Genomic DNA, 7,771 nt, shown 5'->3' on the forward strand with positions numbered 1-7,771 from the left:
TCTAACCGATCCCCTTATCCTTATTATAAAACCCCCCTTACTGTGTCTGGACATTCCCTTCAACTAGCAGAAAAAACTAGGGAGAACCAAGGGCATCTACATCTATTGGTGCCAAACAATGCCATTTTCTGCTACATACGCAGTTGGAGCCATAGGTCTATCCATGTACAATCTGTGAGTATTCCTATAGTACCAGAAAACTGTGGTTCGTTGGCTTTGTTTTTCTTATCAGCCTAAAAGCCCCTTCAGCTCTTGTAATCGTTTCTCAAAATCTACCAACCAGAGATCTGTTTTCAGGTCACTGCTTTGCCACTATCATTCACTTCTGTATTTGACATGCTCTAGCTGTGTCTCTCATGAAAGATCTGTATCCAGTTCCTGGCAGCACTCTCTTCTTAGCTTCAACAATCTTATCTAGGTTTGGTGCCTGATATATCTATATCTATATCTATCTATATCTATATCATATATATGTATATATATATGTATATATATATGTATATGTATATATATATGCATACATATGTATATATATGTATATGTATATATATGCATACATTAATATTTACTTTTGTTGGCTCCTAAAACTATGAATTTTGATGGAATATTTGCATGGATTCTGCGTAACTAGGTCTAGAATATAGGATCCTTACATGACAATGCCAAATAGACTCCATCCTATTCTTATAACCTATTGAAGTTGAGGTTTCACTGGAACTCAAGCCATTCCTCTCGCTGCCCATCACCCAGAAACTGATGTTTGGCCTGAGAAAGAATCATGTTAAAACATCCAAAACCCTCAAAGCCTTTCCCTGGGAACTCAGGACGTTAGATATTAGAGAACTGTTATCTAATAGAACTTCAGAACCATATTCTATAGTCCATGTTGTCCTTTGCTTTACTGATATCTAGTAATTTATGGATAAAATAAGGACTTGGGAGTTGATCATTTGAAGTAGGTACACAATATTTCCACTCTTATACTCACTGTATAGCTGGTCCCCATTTGTTGCCAAATTAATTGCAAAAAATGAATTGGAAAAATGAAATTTTTGAGTACACATGCAGAAACCTATATAATGTCCCCTGTTAATGAATTTACAATTAGAAAATGTAGCACAATATTCAGTCAATTAAAATTCTGTAGGGAAAATACTGGCACCTGGGAAAAAGAGAAAACCTAGGGAATTGAACTTTATGTCAGAGAATTAGACCTGGGAATGAAATTAATCTCCAGAAGAATTTCCTTCCTTCCATATTCTTAGATCTTTTCTACCCTTGGAAAGCCCCTGACTATCTTTCTTCATTCAGATCATGTAATCACTAATGAAACAGGGAAAAGACTCTAGCTTTAGAGAGATGTAGCCTGTAGAGGTTTCTACGGTATTACAGGAGACACTCCTGGAAAGGGCACCTCCAAGTCTGGTCAATGTAAGGAAAGCTTTTTAGAGGTAGGCTATGGCAATTCTCAGTGACATCATCATTAGTCCCTCCATGAAATATCTCTTGTATCCTGGAGAGCCCTAGCTTCTACTGTGACATTACAAGTGTTGTTTGACATCAACTGCCTCTCAGATATTCCTTCCATATATCTATGGTTTACTAATTGGCCTCTAATTCAGAGTAAAGAGCCATTTGGGAGGGAGAACAAATAGGATGAAGAGATCAGAGATGGGGAGAAGGAACCTGGCCTTCTGTCTTGGTATAAAAGAAAAGAAGAAATATGTGGTTCTTCGGAAAACACCATGGGAAGATGGCTTTAGTTTTTTTTGTTCTCAGGGTGAACCGAGCTCTTGGAGAAGATGCTGAACATCCTTAAGATATTTTCGCATATGGTAAAGTTTCGAGATATCCCTTTTTAGATTTTGATGGTCCTGGGGATTGTATGGCTGATGGTAAATGTTTCCCAGGAAGAGTGCTAGAGTCAGATTGATTTTTAGATGTATAGAAGACATGGAATTTTTCTAATATACTTGGGCTAATGGCACAACGTCTGAATGATATTTTTCGTTGTGGACTTTCCCTCAGACCTTTGGAAATAAAAAAAAAAGCTTTTGTATATTTGAAGTCTAATTTGCACAATGACAAATCACTTTGAGCCTGGAGAACACTTTCTGGAGCCCTACAGAGGGGTGAAGAAATATCCTGAAACCCTAGGGCACACGGTGAACACACCTTTTTGGCAGAAAGAGGAGTTACTTGAGCATCTTTTGACAAGATGGAATGTCCGGCATTGCCTTGTAGGGATTGGCAACTTTCCGCAATTCCTTCGTCAGTTTGGAAAAGTCAAAGGCCCTTTGAACAGATGGAGAAGGTGAGGGACTCACCTGGTGAGTATTGGTAGCTTTTGGTGTCTCTTAGGCAGCAGAAGATGGCACAAGATTCCTTTTGGCAGGAGGGGGAAGATTGAAACTGTCTTCCTTACAGGAGAAGTTTCAAAAGACTCCATCAGAAAGATCAAATCTTAACCCTTTGTTTTTAGAAACTGGATGCCTGTGGTACATTTTGGTAGAGGGAGAAAGTGACTGTTTCTCCCCAGAGTAGACATGTGAAATAAATGTACTTGGGTAGATGGGGATAGTTGTAAAGAATGCTGTTCAGATGCAGTAGATCCTAAGACATCCTTCTCAGATGAGGAAGGTCTTAATGTACCATTTATATGTGTGGAAATCCTGACTGTGACGTCGGAATGGGGTTAGGTATGAAACTACCTCTGAAGATGTGACCTCTCCTAGAGGATCATGGACATATTGAGAGGTCTGAGAACCTCACGAGCAGATAAGGATGTTTCGAGATATTGTTGTGTAATTGTGGAAGTTCCAGGAAAAATTTCTTCTGCTGGAGAATTGGAAACAGACTTTCATATAAAAGTGTCAGGTTCCCTTGAATGCTTGATAGGCAAAACAGGTTCCAAGGCCCCTTCAGAAGATGAGGTAAAATGCAGAGTCTTTGAGGTATTTGGTAGGTGTTCTGGGTCCACTTTTGTGTATAAAGAAGGACTGGAACCTCTTTGTGCATATTAGAAAGAGTGTGTAGCTTCTTCTGTAGTTGGGGAAGGTGTCTGATCTTGAGGAGATAAGGAAGTTCCTGCAGCATCCTATGAAGTTTGTGGAGGTCATAAGCATTCTTTTGCAAAAACAGAATCCAAGGCATCCTTTCCTTAGATGTCGATGATGGTACAGACACTGGTGTTTGCATATCATGTTCCCCTACTCCACGTTCACATATGGTTGGATCCACAACCTTCTCTAAAGACGGAATATGTCCTAGAACATCTTTTGTACATGTGTCACATCCACAAGTTATTTCTAAAGCTGAGGCTATGGGTAGAACTTCTTTTGGAGAAGTTTCTTGTCCCACAGTCTCTTTATGAGATAGAGTACTACTCAGAGAATCCTGCTCAGTTTTGGAAAATTCTAGCATCTCTGATGTATATATGGAAAATTTTGTAGCATCTCCTTTCAGAGCAGAATGACCTAGAGTCGCCTGAGGAGGTTGGGGATGTTTTATCTTCTCTGAACATTGTATAATTATGGAGTCTACATGGATCATTGACATTGTGTTATGAAAATCTTGGCTCATTTGGGCCTGATGACAACTCAGGAGGGTCCTTTTCAGTGGAAGAAGGTATTTGAATAATTCTCTGTTGTATAGAAACATTGGAAGTACTGGGGGAGATGTTGAGGGTGGTAGATCACATTTTATATCTGCAGAAGGCACAAGAGTCCCTTGGGTGGACTCAGAATTTTCTAACACATCTTGAATGGGTGGGGAACTCTCAAGAGTCCCTTCTGAAACTCTTAATGGTCCTTAATCTAATGGTGTACATGCAGAAAATTTTATCTCTGCTTTGGCAATTATGTGTGTTATGAGGTTCACTTGGAGATGTGACTGTATTTTGTTTCCCTTGGACTGTAAGTGATGATTTAAGCTCATATTTTAATAGTGGAGGACTTTGAAGGTCCTCGTGGTTTTATAGGGAAGTTCTGACATCCTCTTTGTCAGCAGAATCAGGTTTCAAACGAATTTAAATGAAGCAGATATCATAAGACACGTTGGTGGAAATGGGGAAGATCTTTGACTGTTTTTGTGAGTGGACATAGCTCTCTGCCCTGCTTTGGAAGCTGGCAAAGGTTTTAAAGTCTTGTGTGGAGATGGGGCAGGACTTAATACATTTGTGGAATATGAGAAATCACTGATATTACCTTTATGATAAGAACTTTTGCAGCCCTCTTTGTCTGATGGGGCATTTTGTACCTCCCCTTGACCAGAGGGGTCTTCACTAACGATTTGGAGGAGAATTGTCAATATTAGAGACCTGTAGTATAGGGAACGAACATTTGAAACTCCTTTGAAAACTCTGTGGGACAGAGAGCTGCACACCCAGAAGAGTGGGCAATACTGGGACCTCAGTGAGGGAGAGACTGTCACATCTTCCCACCTGTGCCCACATCCCTACCACAAGTAGAAACTGCGTAGGGCCTCTGGGCACATGAATATAGGAGCAGTCAAGCTGCAGGAGCCCTGCAGTCCAAACTGCACCTGGATCTAAACTGGTCCAAACTACACCCAAATCTCATGTGGGATGGGGAAGTTTTAGACGTCAGAGTGGTTGACACCCATGAGAACTCTGGTCACGTTCCTGACTCAGGAAAAAAAAAAACACCTACCTCCATCTGGTCCTCCTGTGCATAGGGACCTAGGAGCAGAAGGGACAGGATATTTCTGGTTGCAGCTTTCATGGAAAGGTGAAAGTGAGCACAACGATCGCCTTAAGGCCTGAGAAAAGAGGTGAATCCAACTTTTCTGCTGGATGTGACCTGACTGGAGGACTCAGGACATGCAAAGGCAGAACTCCTCTGGGACCAGGCACTATCAGTTTCTAGCTGGTTCCTGAACCTCGCTATTCCCGACCTAGAGCTCCCTGCACCTAGACACTGAGGGAGAGAGAGCTGATCACCCAGGAGTGTGGGCAATACTGAGTGTACAAGGCACAGAGACTGCCACTTCTACCCCCCATTGCCCACATCTCTGGTCTTAGACAAAACTGCATAGTTCCTCTGGACATAGGAATATAGGAGGAATAAAGCTACAGGAGCACCATGTTCCAGACTGTGCCTGGATCTGAACAGAACTGGTCAAAAAGCTCCCTGTACCCAAATCCTGAGCGTGGGGAAACTAGACCTTCAGAGAAGCAGACACTCCTGGGAAACCAGAGGAGACTACTCTCTGCCCAAATTCCTGACTCAAGAGGAAAACACCTTGTACCATCTGTGCACCCTCCCCCCACAGAGGTACCTAGGAGAAGTATGGGAAGTACCGTCTGGTTCCTGCCCACAGCGACAGCTGAAAGTCAGTGGACAGGAGCAACTACATGCCTGAGAGCAGAAAACTTTGTTCCCTTAACTGGGAAAAGAAAACAGGAAAACAGGTCTACAGCAGCCCTTACACAGGAGCCTACAGGACAGTCAAGCCACTGTCAGAAAGAGCAAGCAAGCTAACTCCAGAGACAACCTGATGGCCAGAGGAAAGCACAGGAAACAAACAACAGAAATCAAGACTACTTGGGCTCAACAGAACCCAATTCTCCCATCAAATCAAATACTGGATATCTAAACACACCAGAAAAGCAAGATCTAGATTTAAATTCACATTTTATCAATACAATGGAGGGTGTTAAGAAGGTCATAAATAACTCCCTTAAGAAAATACAGGACAACAGAAAATACAGAAGTAAACAAGTAGAATCCCTGAAAGAGGGAACTCAAAACTACCTGAAAGAACTACTGGAAAAACAGCAAAACAGGAGAAGAAAATAAACAAAGCCATCCAGGAGTTAAAAATGGAAATATAAACAAAAAAGAAAGCACAAGGAAGACAACCCAGGAAATGGAAAACCTAGGAGAGGTACTGGAAGTCATATATGTGAGAATCACCAACAGGATAAAAGAGATAGAAGACATCATCTAAGGAGCAGAATATTCCATAGTAATCATTGAGACAACTGTCAGAGATAATGGAAAATGGAAAAGCAGTGAGCCCAAAACATAAAGGATATCCAGGACACAATGAGAAGATCAAACCTAAGCTTAACAGGTATAGAAGAGAGTGAAGACTGTCAACATCAAGGGACAGTAATATTTTCATCAAAATTATAGAATAAAACTTCCCTAATCTAAATAAAGAGATGCCCATAAACAAACACAAAGCCTACAGATCTCCAAATAGATTGGACCAGAAAAGGAAATCATCCCATCACATAATAGTCAAAACACCAAAATTGAAAAACAAATAAAAATATTAAGAGCAGTACGGGAAAAGGTCTAGTAACATATAAATGCAAACCTATCAGAATTAAACCAAAATTCTCACCAGATACTATGAAAGCCAGAAGATCCTGGATAGATGTCATACAGACACTAAGAGAAGAAAAATGCCATCCCAGACCACTGTATCCAGCAAAAATATCAATTAACATAGATGGAGACACCAAGATATTCTATGACAAAACAAAATTTACACAATATCTTTCTACAAATCCAGTCCTACAAAGGACACTAACTGGCAAACCCCAAAACAAGGAGGAAAGTAAAATTATAGATAAAGCAAGAAATTAATCTTTTCACAACAAAATAAAGAGAAGGGAAGCACACAAACATTAACTAACTTCCAATTATGAAAATAATATAAAGTGACCATCGCTATTCCTTAATATCTCTCAACAACAATGGACTCAATTCCCCACTAAATATACACAGATTGACACACTGGTTATGTAATGAGGACCCAGCGTTTTGCACTAGAGGAAACACACTTCAGAGACAAAGACAGACACTACCTCAGAGTAAAATGCTGGAAAAAAAAACTTTTCAAGCAAATGATCTGAAGAAGCAAGCTGGAGTAGCCATTATAATATTATATAAAATTGACTTTCAACCAAAAGTCATCAAAAAGCATAAGGAAGGACACTTTATATTCATCAAAGGAAAAATCCACCATGATAAACTCGAAATCATAAATATCTATGCTCCAAAAACAATGGAACCTACCTACAGGAAAGAAACCTTACTAAAGTTAAAAGAACATATGGCACCGCAAATAATAAAAGTACGAGATTTCAACACCTCATTTTCACCATTGGACAGATCACAGAAAGAGAAATAAACAGAGACATAGACAGAATAACAGAAGGTATAAACCAAATGGACTTAAGAGATATTTAGAGAACATTCTATCCAAACAAAAGGATATAAATTCTTCTCACCACTTCATGGCACTTTCTCCAACATTGATCATATAATCAGTCAAAAAGCAGGCCTCAAAGGATACAGAAATATGGAAATAATTTCATGCACTCTACCAGACTACCATGGGTTAAGGTTGTTCTTCAATAACAATCGTGAAAGTACACCAACATATACATGGAAGTTGAATAATGCTTTACTGAATGATAACTTGGTCAAGGAAAAATTAAAGGAAGAAATTAAAGACTTCTTATAATTCAATGTAAATGAAGGTACATTATACCCAAACTCTTGGAACACAATGAAAGCTGTGCTAAGAGGAAAACCCATAGCTCTGAGTGCCTGCAGAAAGAAACAGGAGAGAGCATACATCAGCAGATTGACAGCATACCTAAAACCTCTAGAACAAAAAGAAGCAAATTCATGCAGGAGAAGTAGAAGGCAGGAAATAATGAAACGCAGTGCTGAAATCAACTAAGTAGAAAAAGAAGTGACTAATCAAGGAATGAAAAGAACCAATACCTGAT

Source organism: Rattus norvegicus, chromosome Y (assembly GCF_036323735.1).
Source record: "Rattus norvegicus strain BN/NHsdMcwi chromosome Y, GRCr8, whole genome shotgun sequence".
Lineage (NCBI taxonomy): Eukaryota > Metazoa > Chordata > Mammalia > Rodentia > Muridae > Rattus > Rattus norvegicus.